Source organism: Pseudophryne corroboree, chromosome 8 (genome assembly GCF_028390025.1).
Source record: "Pseudophryne corroboree isolate aPseCor3 chromosome 8, aPseCor3.hap2, whole genome shotgun sequence".
Lineage (NCBI taxonomy): Eukaryota > Metazoa > Chordata > Amphibia > Anura > Myobatrachidae > Pseudophryne > Pseudophryne corroboree.
In genome coordinates this window covers 343,924,213-343,938,475 of record NC_086451.1, presented here as the reverse complement: position 1 = coordinate 343,938,475, position 14,263 = coordinate 343,924,213, and the positions used below count along the sequence as shown (strand labels likewise).

Below are 14,263 nucleotides of genomic sequence, written 5' to 3'. Positions count from 1 at the left end.
TGGGCAGAAAGGACGCACCTCTACCCCGCCTGCTCTTTTGGGGACGAAAGGACTGTACCTGATAATACGGTGCTTTCTTTGGTTGTGAGGGGACATGTGGTAAAAATGCTGACTTCCCAGCCGTTGCTGTGGACACTAGGTCTGAAAGACCATCCCCGAACAACTCCTCACCCTTATAAGGCAAAACTTCCATGTGCCTTTTAGAATCTGCATCACCTGTCCACTGCCGAGTCCATAACCCTCTCCTGGCAGAAATGGACAGTGCACTTATTTTTGATGCCAGCCGGCAAATATCCCTCTGTGCATCTCTCATGTATAAGACAGCGTCTTTAATATGCTCTATGTTTAGCAATATAGTGTCCCTGTCTAGGGTGTCAATGTTTTCTGACAGGGAATCTGACCACGCAGCTGCAGCACTGCACATCCATGCTGAAGCAATAGCTGGTCTCAGTATAATACCAGTGTGTGTATATATAGCCTTCAGGAGAGCCTCCTGCTTTCTATCAGCAGGTTCCTTCAGGGCAGCCGTATCCGGAGACGGTAGTGCCACCTTTTTTGATAAGCGTGTAAGCGCTTTATCCACCTTAGGGGGTGTTTCCCAACGTGACCTATCCTCTGGCGGGAAAGGGTACGCCATTAGTAACTTTTTAGAACTTACCAATTTTTTTTCTGGGCAAGCCCACGCTACTTCACACACTTCATTTAATTCTTCAGAAGGGGGAAAAACTACTGGGAGTTTTTTCTCTCCAAACATAATACCCTTTTTTGTGGTACCTGGGGTCACATCAGAAATGTGTAAAACATTTTTCATTGCCTCAATCATGTAACGAGTGGCCCTATTGGACATTACATTAGTCTCTTCGTCGTCGACACTGGTATCAGTATCCGTGTCGACATCTGTGTCTGCCATCTGAGGTAGCGGGCGTTTTAGAGCCCATGATGGCCTTTGAGACGTCTGGGCAGGCACGAGCTGAGAAGCCGGCTGTCCCGCATTTGGCATGTCATCAAATTTTTTATGTAAGGAGTCGACACTTTCACGTAATTCCTTCCACAAGTCCATCCACTCAGGTGTCTGCCCCGCAGGGGGTGACAACACATTTATAGGCATCTGCTCCGCCTCCACATAAGCCTCCTCATCAAACATGTCGACACAGCCGTACCGACACACCGCACACACACAGGGAATGCTCTGACAGGAGACAGGACCCCACAAAGCCCTTTGGGGAGACAGAGAGTATGCCAGCACACACCAGAGCGCTATATAATACAGGGATTAACTAAATTATATCCCCTTATAGCTGCTATATATGTATATTGCGCCTAAATTTAGTGCCCCCCCTCTCTTTTTTACCCTTCTGTAGTGTAGACTGCAGGGGAGAGCCAGGAAGCTTCCTTCCAGCGGAGCTGTGAGGGAGAAATGGCGCCAGTGTGCTGAGGGAGATAGCTCCGCCCTTTTTAGGCGGACTTTTCTCCCGCTTTTTTATGGATTCTGGCAGGGGTATTTATCACATATATAGCCTCTGGGGCTATATATTGTGATGATTTTGCCAGGCAAGGTGTTTATATTGCTGCTCAGGGCGCCCCCCCCCCCAGCGCCCTGCACCCATCAGTGACCGCAGTGTGAGGTGTGCAAGAGGAGCAATGGCGCACAGCTGCAGAGCTGTGCGCTACCTTGTTGAAGACGGGAGTCTTCTGCCGCCGATTTTCCGGATCACTTCTTGCTTCCGGCTCTGTAAGGGGGCCGGCGGCGCGGCTCCGGGACCGAATTTCAATGGCCGGTTCCATGCGGTCGATCCCTCTGGAGCTAATGGTGTCCAGTAGCCTAAGAAGCCCAAGCTACCACCAGTTAGGTAGGTTCGCTTCTTCTCCCCTTAGTCCCTCGCTGCAGTGAGTCTGTTGCCAGCAGATCTCACTGTAAAATAAAAAACCTAAAATATACTTTCTCTCTAGGAGCTCAGGAGAGCCCCTAGTGTGCATCCAGCTCAGCCGGGCACAAGATTCTAACTGAGGTCTGGAGGAGGGTCATAGTGGGAGGAGCCAGTGCACACCAGTTAGTCCTAAAGCTTTCTTAGTTGTGCCCAGTCTCCTGCGGAGCCGCTATTCCCCATGGTCCTTACGGAGTCCCAGCATCCACTTAGGACGTTAGAGAAAAGAATTTCTGTTCCTGTTCGAACATAAAAACATTGGCGTACGATGGGGACACATTCGTCCCCATTGCACAGCCAGTGCACTGCAGGAAATATTTACCATTGTGAAGAAAGAAATTATGCGTCAATACAAATTCCAACAACTCTAAAAACAATGGAATATCAAAATCAATGAACTGGTTAGCATATAAGAAACTCTTCATACATTCCAACCCCATGGAGTGCGGTATGATGGTGTATAAGTTCTTAACATCCAAGGTGCACAGCAATGCTCCAGTTGGTATATTACACAATCCCTCAAGTGAAAAAGGATTGAATAGGTGCCGCACAGGACTACAATTAATCTTTTTGTAAAGGGCTCTTTATGAAATTTGTCCCTTGTGACCAACAGTGCATTTACATAAGGAATGCCTGTAAATGGTATTCAAGGAGTTTGTTGTGGTTGGTGGTGCACCCAGAGTCAATAATACTTAGTATTGTTTGAGGAGGAAAAGAGAGACTCTATGTTGGGGCACGCTTAAATAAAACTTAACTTTTAATTAGAATAAGATAGAATATAGTACCTTGACAAACACACATATATATGTATACACCTATAGTCCTAAAAGAGAAGGACAAAAAAGGAGGGAGATTCTGAATCTCTCTCTACTGTTCTCATGGAAATCTGAAAATAGATTCTGAGAGATTATAATAGTTAAAGAAAAACTTGAAAATAAACATTCTTAATGATGTAATAAGTGAGGTGATAGTGACACCTAAGATGAAAATATCAAAATTGATTTCTACATAACAAGAAAACAGAGTTTCTGATAAGAATCACAATGGCATAGGATGTAACAGCAGTTTTTAGTAAACTTAGAGGTATAGGTCTATTGACCAATGCCAATTGTGATGAATTTATCCTGGTATCCTAGTAGGAGGTAAATTGCCAATTCTAACTTTCTCGAATCTGAAATCAGATGCACATTATTGCTCCAATACTCCAGTTTCATGTACACAGATAATAATATATTTAACAAGTCTGTGATCAGACAATTAGGAGAGGGAAAAAAAGGGATGAAATTCAGTAAGGTCAAAGGTTGCTCCAGCACTTCTGCTTTTCACATTTGGATACAGGTGTCTGTTACTGCACCTGATATTCCCTAGTAGTCTCCCACCTAGGTACTATTCAGGCTCCTCACTGCTTAGCTTCCAAGATCAGGCGAGATTGGGCGTAACCAGAGAGATATGGCAGTAATATCACATGGATTGTGAATGAGAGAGTGTATGGTTATTGGCACATACCAAAAGAGCACTTCTACTATCCATTAGGATGCACAGTCTATCAGTTGTTGTCGTATTGCCAGGAATTTAGATGACTGGCCTTTTGGATGAGTGAGTGCTGAATGAGTGAGGTATAGGAAACAATTAAGTACAGGGCCCGCCCCCTGTTGTTCGCCGCACCATATAGTGATGGATAGTGGACGAGAGAGGCGGGTTGCCTGTGCTTGTAGAAAAAAGGGGTGGAATTACACAGATATCTTAAAGTTTTCTTAGGTAATCAAAGTTCCAAGATAGGGATCATATAATCATATATTGTCCTAGGTGAGAGTTTGTTTTTCTTGGAGCAACTGGGGTAGGTTTTAGAAATATAAAAAGGAGAACTGAATGTCAATAATGCAGTATATTACTTGTTTGTCACAATGATCGAAATAAAAGAAAAAAATGGCAAGAAAAGGGAATTCAGCAAGTTACCTGTTGGTAGATCAAAATTAAATATCAAATATCAAAATTTAACATAGGTGATACGATACCAGGAAAGATGGTGGGCTGAACCGTGCACTGTTCAGCACCACATAATATTTAATTTTGATCTACCAACAGGTAACTTGCTGAATTCCCTTTTCTTGCCATTTTTTTCTTTTATTTCGATCATTGTGACAAACAAGTAATATACTGCATTATTGACATTCAGTTCTCCTTTTTATATTTCTAAAACCTACCCCAGTTGCTCCAAGAAAAACAAACTCTCACCTAGGACAATATATGATTATATGATCCCTATCTTTGAACTTTGATTACCTAAGAAAACTTTAAGATATCTGTGTAATTCCACCCCTTTTTTCTACAAGCACAGGCAACCCGCCTCTCTCGTCCACTATCCATCACTATATGGTGCGGCGAACAACAGGGGGCGGGCCCTGTACTTAATTGTTTCCTATACCTCACTCATTCAGCACTCACTCATCCAAAAGGCCAGTCATCTAAATTCCTGGCAATACGACAACAACTGATAGACTGTGCATCCTAATGGATAGTAGAAGTGCTCTTTTGGTATGTGCCAATAACCATACACTCTCTCATTCACAATCCATGTGATATTACTGCCATATCTCTCTGGTTACGCCCAATCTCGCCTGATCTTGGAAGCTAAGCAGTGAGGAGCCTGAATAGTACCTAGGTGGGAGACTACTAGGGAATATCAGGTGCAGTAACAGACACCTGTATCCAAATGTGAAAAGCAGAAGTGCTGGAGCAACCTTTGACCTTACTGAATTTCATCCCTTTTTTTCCCTCTCCTAATTGTCTGATCACAGACTTGTTAAATATATTATTATCTGTGTACATGAAACTGGACTATTGGAGCAATAATGTGCATCTGATTTCAGATTCGAGAAAGTTAGAATTGGCAATTTACCTCCTACTAGGATACCAGGATAAATTCATCACAATTGGCATTGGTCAATAGACCTATACCTCTAAGTTTACTAAAAACTGCTGTTACATCCTATGCCATTGTGATTCTTATCAGAAACTCTGTTTTCTTGTTATGTAGAAATCAATTTTGATATTTTCATCTTAGGTGTCACTATCACCTCACTTATTACATCATTAAGAATGTTTATTTTCAAGTTTTTCTTTAACTATTAAAATCTCTCAGAATCTATTTTCAGATTTCCATGAGAACAGTAGAGAGAGATTCAGAATCTCCCTCCATTTTTGTCCTTCTCTTTTAGGACTATAGGTGTATACATATATATGTGTGTTTGTCAAGGTACTATATTCTATCTTATTCTAATTAAAAGTTAAGTTTTATTTAAGCGTGCCCCAACATAGAGTCTCTCTTTTCCTCCTCAAACAATACAATCCCTCAAGTGTTAATAGAAATTGTGTAGTGTCCTTCAAAAAAGTCCATTGTTTCATCACTAACGGCTGTAACAAAAAATCCCAAAACTGTGATATTGGCTGTAATAATGACCCACGGGCAGATATGATAGGTCTGCCCGGGGGGTTCACTGCATCCTTGTGCACCTTGGGAATAGTATATAAAATCGGAACTCTTGGGTGTGTTTGAGACAGCGCACTCAATAACTTATTGTTGATTAAGTCCTCTTTTAATGCTGTGGATAGAATTTTATCAAGATCATGTTTAAACGTCCCTGTCGGGTCTTGGGAGAGTCTTTTATATGTATAGCTGTCCGATAGTTGCTTGTCAATGTCCAGTATATACTTCTCAGTGTCCAAAATGACAATAGCTCCGCCCTTATCGGCCGGGCGGATTAAGATCTCCGGATTTGAAGCTAAAGCCTGGACAGCTATTTTCTGTTGCTTACTCAAATTGTGAAAATGCTTCTTTGAGGCAGCATCAAATTTACCCACTGACTCATCCAATAAACGAGAGAAAGTTTTTAACGATGGATTACTGGAGACTGGATCAAATTGGGATTTCGAGTACTTTCTATAGAAGCCATCATAACCATCATTTTTACCTGGTGGTTTGTGCTGGAAGAATTCTTTTATTCGCAATGAGCGGTTAAACCTATGTAAATCTATCTTCCAATTTAGGTCATTGTGTGGATTACTAGGGATGTAAGACAGTCCTTTATTGAGTACTGAGATTTCAACGTCACTCAATGTATAGGATAAGTTGAAAACTAGTTTTTGTGTTTGGTCTTGTTTGTGGGCGGTTTTGTAGAATCTTTTTGACTGCCCCCCCCCGGCGTATGGGCTTGGTCCAGGCTTGTCGTTTTTTGACCAGGTACCTTTGCTTACAGGGGTGTTCTGAAAAGAATGTGGATCATCGGAGTCATTGACATTGAAGTCACTGTCGCTATTAGATTTGTCTCTCCGCTGTCGTCTATCTCGCCATGATGGACGCGCGCGGTCCTGGAATCTACTGTTCCTAGCCTCAGTGCCTGAAAGCCATCTATAGACCCTTTGATCCTCATAATCTGTCTGGACCACATTCAACTTATTCTTCTTAAATTTAATTAATTCCTGTCTATACGTCTCACATTGATTTTCCAATTTTCCCCATAGGGCTTTATGTTTATCATCCAAGGTCGTTTTATGGGTCGCTTTAATCTCATTGATCTTCGTTTTAGATGACTGCAGTTCCTTTCCCGCTTCTTGGATAACCAAGAGCATAAGATCGAAACTGCATTTATTTAATATCGCAAACCACTGTCGGCAGAACTCTGCACTATTGCGACCAATCGTTGGGATGTTTCTGATTCTGAATCCTCGTGGGATAAGTTTAGCTCTATAGTAATCGGAAAGTGATGACCCATGTAAAAAGTAATCAGTTTACCGTTTCCTCCATTTATATAGTATTTGATATAGATCATCTGCTGTAGACAAGTCTACCTCTGATAATGGTGTATTTTGAAATAATATGGTCGAAGCCTGTTCCTCCGTGAAACTGATTGTCTCACCAATCCTCTTTTGTAGTCCTGCAAACGTAATTGGGTCCTGGGGAGAAGCTGTTAGTTCCATGCTGCAGATTATAAAGCAAGAAGCAATATTGCTAGCAGACCATAGAATATAAATCTCTGACTCCCTCTAGAGCGGTAGAGGCAATTGTCTTGTGCTCTAACCAAATGTAAAATATAGAATAAACAGTTCCGGTGCCACAGCACTGTGTGGATCCCTTGGCAATCCTCACCAATACAATATAGCAATAGCTTGGCACTCCGGATAAGATAGGCATATGCAGGGTGCCCTCCCCAACGAATAGACAGTCAACTAGTTTCTTATAAATAAGAAAAGGGCGGCACTCCAGTAAACATGTGAAAAAAAGTTCTTTAGTAGATACTCATGTGTCGTCGTCAACGTTTCAAGGCTCGCAGGCCTTTTCGTCAGGACGTATGTAACAGTGTCAAGTGAATACAGAGCAAGTCGTACAATTGCCATAAACATACCTTTTATATGATGTGGCTGTCTCCCGGGTACTGGCGTCCATCGTTCCCTCCCGCTCGGCAGCAGTGACGTACTTCCGACACGACGTCACCCAGGCGCCCGTCCGTCCCCGTTACTGAGCGTCCCTAACAACGGTTGCGGCTCTCCCCATGCCTCCCGTTGGTCCGACGTGCGCCACCCAGTGGACACCACAATAAAGTGCTTAGTGCATATCTATAATGTGAAAAAAAAAAATACATGTGAATACAAAGTGAACACTAACATAAGTGAATCAGTGAAATATTTAAAAAAATGTGCACTAATAACTATTAAAAAACATTAAAAAAGACAATAAGCAAGTCAAAAACAATTTTTGAGACTCTGTGATAGTGTAGGACCTGCATGAAGACGGGGGTACCTTGGCGAGCGGTTTGCAGGCTTCCGTGCATTGGCCAATTCACTAACTAAACCCCCATCATTTATTTATTGATGTAGTGAAAATGAGTGAGCTTGCTTTGGTGAGTGCTGAACTTTCTGTTTGTATATTGTTAAGTAGGTGACCATGGGCTACATGCACCCCACCCTATAAGTGGTGAGTGCAGACACTGCACCCCGCTTCTGGGGTTTTGAGTGCTGTAGTTTTATATTTGTTGGTGTGTATATATATATATATATATATATATATATATATATATATATATATATATATACATATACACATATATATACACACACACACACACACACACACATATACACACATACATACATACATGCATACATACATATACTGCCCAGGGCGCTCCCCCCCCAGCACCCTGCAGGCCGATGGTGTGTGCGGGAGCAGGGAGCGCAGCGCTACCGCTGTTACTCCCCCCTGCGGCACACTGGCGGGTGTACATAGCCGGTGCCCGGCCACCTAAATATGTCCACCCGCCAGTGTTTTAGACCCTCAGCAACATGCCCCCAGGGCGCTCCCCCCCAGCGCCCTGCACCCTGCCAGAGACGTTAGTGTGTGGGAGCATGGAGTGCATCGCTTCCGCTGCTGTTACCTCCGTTACTGAAGTCTTCTGTCGTCACTGAAGTCTTCTTTTCTTCCAATACTCACCCAGCTTCTTTCTTCAGGCTTCTGTGAGGGGATTGACGGCGCGGCTCCGGGAACAAGCAGCTAGGCGCACCAAGTGATCGAACCCTCTGGCGCTAATGGTGTCCAGTAGCCGAGAAGCAGAGCCTTTAAACTAAGAAGAAGTAGGTCTGACTTCTCTCCCCTCAGTCCCACGATGCAGGGAGCCTGTAGCCAGCAGGTCTGCCTGAAAATAACAAACCTAACAAAGTCTTTCAGAGAAACTCAGGAGAGCTCCTAGTGTGTGACCCATCACTCCTGGGCAAAAAGTCTAACTGAGGTCTGGAGGAGGGGCATAGAGGGAGGAGCCAGTTCACACCCAGTTTAAGTCTTTATAGTGTGCCCAAGCTCCTGCAGATCTGTCTATACCCCATGGTCCTTTTGGAGTCCCCAGCATCCTCTAGGACGTATGAGAAACAACGATTTGCACCACTTGTTACTAGACCTCTCCTCAATCAGGCGAACATCTCATTGCAGAATAACAATGGATCTTACTATTTAAAGAAAACCATCATACTACCATCACTCCAGTGAAATGGCAAAGACCATCCACGCTATCCCTCCTGGTAATCTGAATGTGTAAAACAACGCATGTAAACTTTTTTTTTTTCTTTTTTTTTATAACCGGGACAGGAGGAAAAGGCCCTGAACCTGACGCACCTCTGATATGGCCTCGCGTATTACCTCCCCTTCCAGAGGGGAAACGGTAAGATCTATTAGGAAAACAGTGAGGGGAAACATCTAACTCCAGACAGTCCCTCTCTGGATTCTACAAGTAACTCACGGGTCCTGGACTATTCCCGGACTAACTGAAAAGTAGTAGACTAGTCCACACCGGAGTGGGGTCCAGGCAGGTAGACTCAGCACCATGTGGTGGATGTGTGAGAAACAGAAAACGACATCTGCTTCTGCGAACCTAACAAGGCCGCAGAACACTTACCTTTTCACCCTCCATCTGCCCAGAAAGGAAAAAATAAGATTTTACTCACCGGTAAATCTATTTCTCGTAGTCCGTAGTGGATGCTGGGACTCCGTAAGGACCATGGGGAATAGCGGCTCTGCAGGAGACTGGGCACAACTAAAGAACGCTTTAGGACTGCCTGGTGTGCACTGGCTCCTCCCACTATGACCCTCCTCCAGACCTCAGTTAGGATACTGTGCCCGGAAGAGCTGACACAATAAGGAAGGATTTTGAATCCCGGGTAAGACTCATACCAGCCACACCAATCACACCGTATAACTCGTGATACTATACCCAGTTAACAGTATGAAATATAACTGAGCCTCTCAACAGATGGCTCAACAATAACCCTTTAGTTAGGCAATAACTATATACAAGTATTGCAGACAATCCGCACTTGGGATGGGCGCCCAGCATCCACTACGGACTACGATAAATAGATTTACCGGTGAGTAAAATCTTATTTTCTCTGACGTCCTAAGTGGATGCTGGGACTCCGTAAGGACCATGGGGATTATACCAAAGCTCCCAAACTGGCGGGAGAGTGCGGATGACTCTGCAGCACCGAATGAGCAAACTCTAGGTCCTCCTCAGCCAGGGTATCAAACTTGTAGACTCTTGCAAAAGTGTTTGAACCCGACCAAGTAACAGCTCGGCAAAATTGTAAAGCCGAGACCCCTCGGGCAGCCGCCCAAGAAGAGCCCCTTTCCTCGTGGAATGAGCTTTTACAGATTTAGGGTGCGGCAGTCCAGCCGCAGAATGTGCAAGTTGAATCGTGCTACAGATCCAGCGAGCAATAGTCTGCTTAGAAGCAGGAGCACCCAGCTTGTTGGGTGCATATAGGATAAATAGCGAGTCAGTTTTCCTGACTCCAGCCGTCCTGGAAACATATATTTTTCAGGGCCCTGACTACGTCCAGTAACTTGGAATCCTCCAAGTCCCAAGTAGCCGCAGGCACCACAATAGGTTGGTTCACATGAAACACTGATACCACCTTAGGAAGGAATTGGGAATGAGTCCTCAATTCCGCCCTATCCATATAAAAAAATCAGATAAGTGCTTTTGCATGATAAAGCCGCCAATTCTGATACACGCCTGGCCGACGCCAAGGCCAACAGCATGACCACTTTCCACGTGAGGTATTTTAGCTCCACGGATTTAAGTGGCTCAACCCAATGAGACTTCAGGAAATCCAACACCACGTTGAGAGGCACAAACGGGGGCTGACTATGCAGCACTCCCTTAACAAAAGTCTGAACTTCAGGCAGTGAAGCCAGTTCTATTTTGGAAGAAAATCGATAGAGCCGAAATCTGGACCTTAATGGAACCCAATTTTAGGCCCATAGTAACCTCTGACTGTAGGAAGTGCAGAAATCGACCTAGCTGAAATTCCTCCGTTGGGGCCTTCCTGGCCTCACAGCACGCAACATATTTCCGCCATATGCGGTGATAATGGTTTGCGCTCACTTCTTTCCTAGCTTTAATTAGCGTAGGGATAACTTCCTCCGGAATGCCCTTTTCCTTCAGGATCCGGCGTTCAACCGCCATGCCGTCAAACGCAGCCGCGGTACGTCTTGGAACAGACAGGCCCCCTGCTGCAGCAGGTCCTGTCTGAGCGGCAGAGGCCATGGGTCCTCTGAGATCATTTCTTGGAGTTCTGGGTACCAAGCTCTTCTTGGCCAATCCGGAACAATGAGTATAGTTCTTACTCCTCTCCTTCTTATTGTTCTCATTACCCTGGGTATGAGAGGCAGAGAAGGGAACACATACACCGACTGGTACACCCACGGTGTTACCAGAGCGTCCACCGCTATCGCCTGAGGGTCCCTTGACCTGGCGCAATATCTTTTTAGCTTTTTGTTGAGGCGGGACGCCATCATATCCACCTGTGGCCTTTCCCAACGGTGTACAATCATTTGGAAGACTTCTGGATGAAGTCCCCACTCTCCCGGGTGGAGATCGTGTCTGCTGAGAAAGTCTGCTTCCCAGTTGTCCACTCCGGGAATGAACACTGCTGACAGTGCTAACACATGATTTTCCGCCCATCTGAGAATCCTTGTGGCTTCTGCCATCGCCATCCTGCTTCTTGTGCCGCCCTGTCGGTTTACATGAGCGACCGCCGTGATGTTGTCTGACTGGATCAGCACCGGCCAGTGTTGAAGCAGGGTCTAGCCTGACTTAGGGCATTGTAAATGGCCCTTAGTTCCAGAATATTTATGTGTAGGGAAGTCTCCTGACTTGTCCATAGTCCTTGGAAGTTTCTTCCCGGTGTGACTGCCCCCCAGCCTCGAAGGCTGGCATCCGTGGACACCAGGACCCAGTCCTGTATGCCGAATCTGCGGCCCTCTAGAAGATGAGCACTCTGCAGCCACCACAACAGCGACACCCTGGCCCTTGGAGACAGGGTTATCCGCCGATGCATCTGAAGATGCGACCCGGACCACTTGTCCAACAGATCCCACTGGAAGATCCTTGCATGGAACCTGCCGAATGGAATTTCTTCGTAAGAAGCTACCATCTTTCCCAGGGCTCGCGTGCATTGATGCACAGACACCTGTATTTGTATTAGGAGGTCTCTGTCTAGAGACGACAACTCCTTGGACTTCTCCTCCGGGAGAAACCCTTTTTTCTTGTTCTGTGTCCAGAACCATACCCAGGAACAGTAGACGCGTCGTAGGAACCAGCTGCGACTTTGGAATATTCAGAATCCAGCCGTGCTGTTGTAGCACTTCCCGAGATAGTGCTACTCCGACGAACAACTGCTCCCTGGACCTCGCCTTTATAAGGAGATCGTCCAAGTACGGGATAATTATTTCGGCCATTACCTTGGTAAATACCCTCGGTGCCGGGGACAGACCAACGGCAACGTCTGGAATTGGTAATGACAAACCTGTACCACAATTTTGAGGTACTCCTGGTGAGGAGGGTAAATAGGGACATGCAGGTAAGCATCCTTGATGTCCAGTGATATCATGAAATTCTCCAGGCTTGCAATAATCGCCCTGAGCGATTCCATTTTGAACTTGAACCTTCGTATATAAGTGTTCAAGGATTTCAATTTTAGAATGGGTCTCACCGAACCGTCTGGTTTCGGTACCACAAACATTTTGGAATAGTAACCCCGGCCTTGTTGAAGGAGGGGTACCTTGATTTCACCTGCTGGAAGTACAGCTTGTGAATTGCCGCCAGTACTACCTCCCTTTCTCAGAGGGCAGCAGGCAAGGCTGATGTGAGGTAACGGCGAGGGGGAGTCGCCTCGAACTCCAGCTTGTATCCCTGTGATACTACTTGCAGTACCTAGGGATCCACCTGTGGGCAAGCCCACTGGTCCCTGAAGTTCCCGAGACGCGCCCCCACCGCACCTGTCTCCACCTGTGGAGCCCCAGCGTCATGCGGTGGACTCAGAGGAAGCGGGGGAAGATTTTTGATCCTGGGAACTGGCTGTCTGGTGCAGCTTTTTCCTTCTTCCCTTGTCTCTGTGCAGAAAGGAAGCGCCTTTGACCCGCTTGCTTTTCTGAAGCCGAAAGGACTGTACCTGAAAATACGGTGCTTTCTTAGGCTGTGAGGAAACCTGAGGTAAAAAAATTTCTTCCCAGCTGTTGCTGTGGATACGAGGTCCCAGAGACCACCCCCAAACAATTCCTCACCCTTATAAGGCAGAATCTCCATGTGCCTTTTAAAGTCAGCATCACCTGTCCACTGCCGGGTCTCTAATACCCTCCTGGCAGAATGGACATTGCCTTAATTCTGGATGCCAGCCGGCAAATATCCCTCTGTGCATCCCTCATATATAAGACGACGTCTTTAATATGCTCTATGTTAGCAAAATATTATCTCTGTCTAGGGTATTAATATTGACAGGGTATCAGACCACGCTGCAGCAGCACTATTCATGCTGAGGCAATTGCAGGTCTCAGTATAGTACCTGAGTGTGTATATACAGACTTCAGGATAGCCTCCTGCTTTTTATCAGCAGGCTCCTTCAAAGTGGCCGTATCCTAAGATGGCAGTGCCACCTTTTTTGACAAACATGTGAGCGCCTTATCAACCCTAGGGGATATCTCCCAACGTGACCTATCCTCTGGCGGGAAAGGGTACGCCATCAGTAACTTTTTAGAAATTACCAGTTTCTTATCGGGGGAACCCACGCTTCTTTACACACTTCATTCACTCATCTGATGGGGGAACAAAACACTGGCTGCTTTTTCTCCCCAAACATAAAACCCCTTTTATGTGGTACTTGGGTTCATGTCAGAAATGTGTAACACATCTTTCATTGCCGAGATCATGCAACGGATGTTCCTAGTGGATTGTGTATATGTCTCAATCTCGTCAACACTGGAGTCCGACTCCGTGTCGACATCTGTGTCTGCCATCTGAGGTAACGGGCGTTTTTTGAGCCCCTGATGGCCTTTGAGACGCCTGTGCAGGCGCGGGCTGAGAAGCCGGCTGTCCCACAGCTGTTTTACGTCATCCAGCCTTTTATGTAAGGAGTTGACATTGTCGGTTAATACCTTCCACCTATCCATCCACTCTGATGTCGGCCCCACAGGGGGCGACATCCCATTTATCGGCCTCTGCTCCACCTCCACGTAACCTTCCTCATCCAACATGTCAACACAGCCGTACCGACACAGCGCACACACACAGGGAATGCTCTGACTGAGGACAGGACCCCACAAAGTCCTTTGGGGAGACAGAGAGAGAGTATGCCAGCACACACCAGAGCGCTATATAATGCAGGGATTAACACTATAACTGAGTGATTTTTCCCCCAATAGCTGCTTGTATACACATATTGCGCCTAAATTTAGTGCCCCCCCTCTCTTTTTAACCCTTTGAGCCTGAAAACTACAGGGGAGAGCCTGGGGAGCT

At 45.6% G+C, this 14,263-nt stretch overlaps 2 pseudogenes; one reads left to right on the top strand and one right to left on the bottom strand.

Annotated features, from left to right (window-relative positions):
* Positions 1 to 3,267: 3,267 nt before the first annotated feature.
* LOC134950438 (5S ribosomal RNA) lies at positions 3,268 to 3,386 on the bottom strand (annotated as a pseudogene).
* Positions 3,387 to 4,505: 1,119 nt separating this feature from the next.
* LOC134950426 (5S ribosomal RNA) lies at positions 4,506 to 4,624 on the top strand (annotated as a pseudogene).
* Positions 4,625 to 14,263: the final 9,639 nt, after the last annotated feature.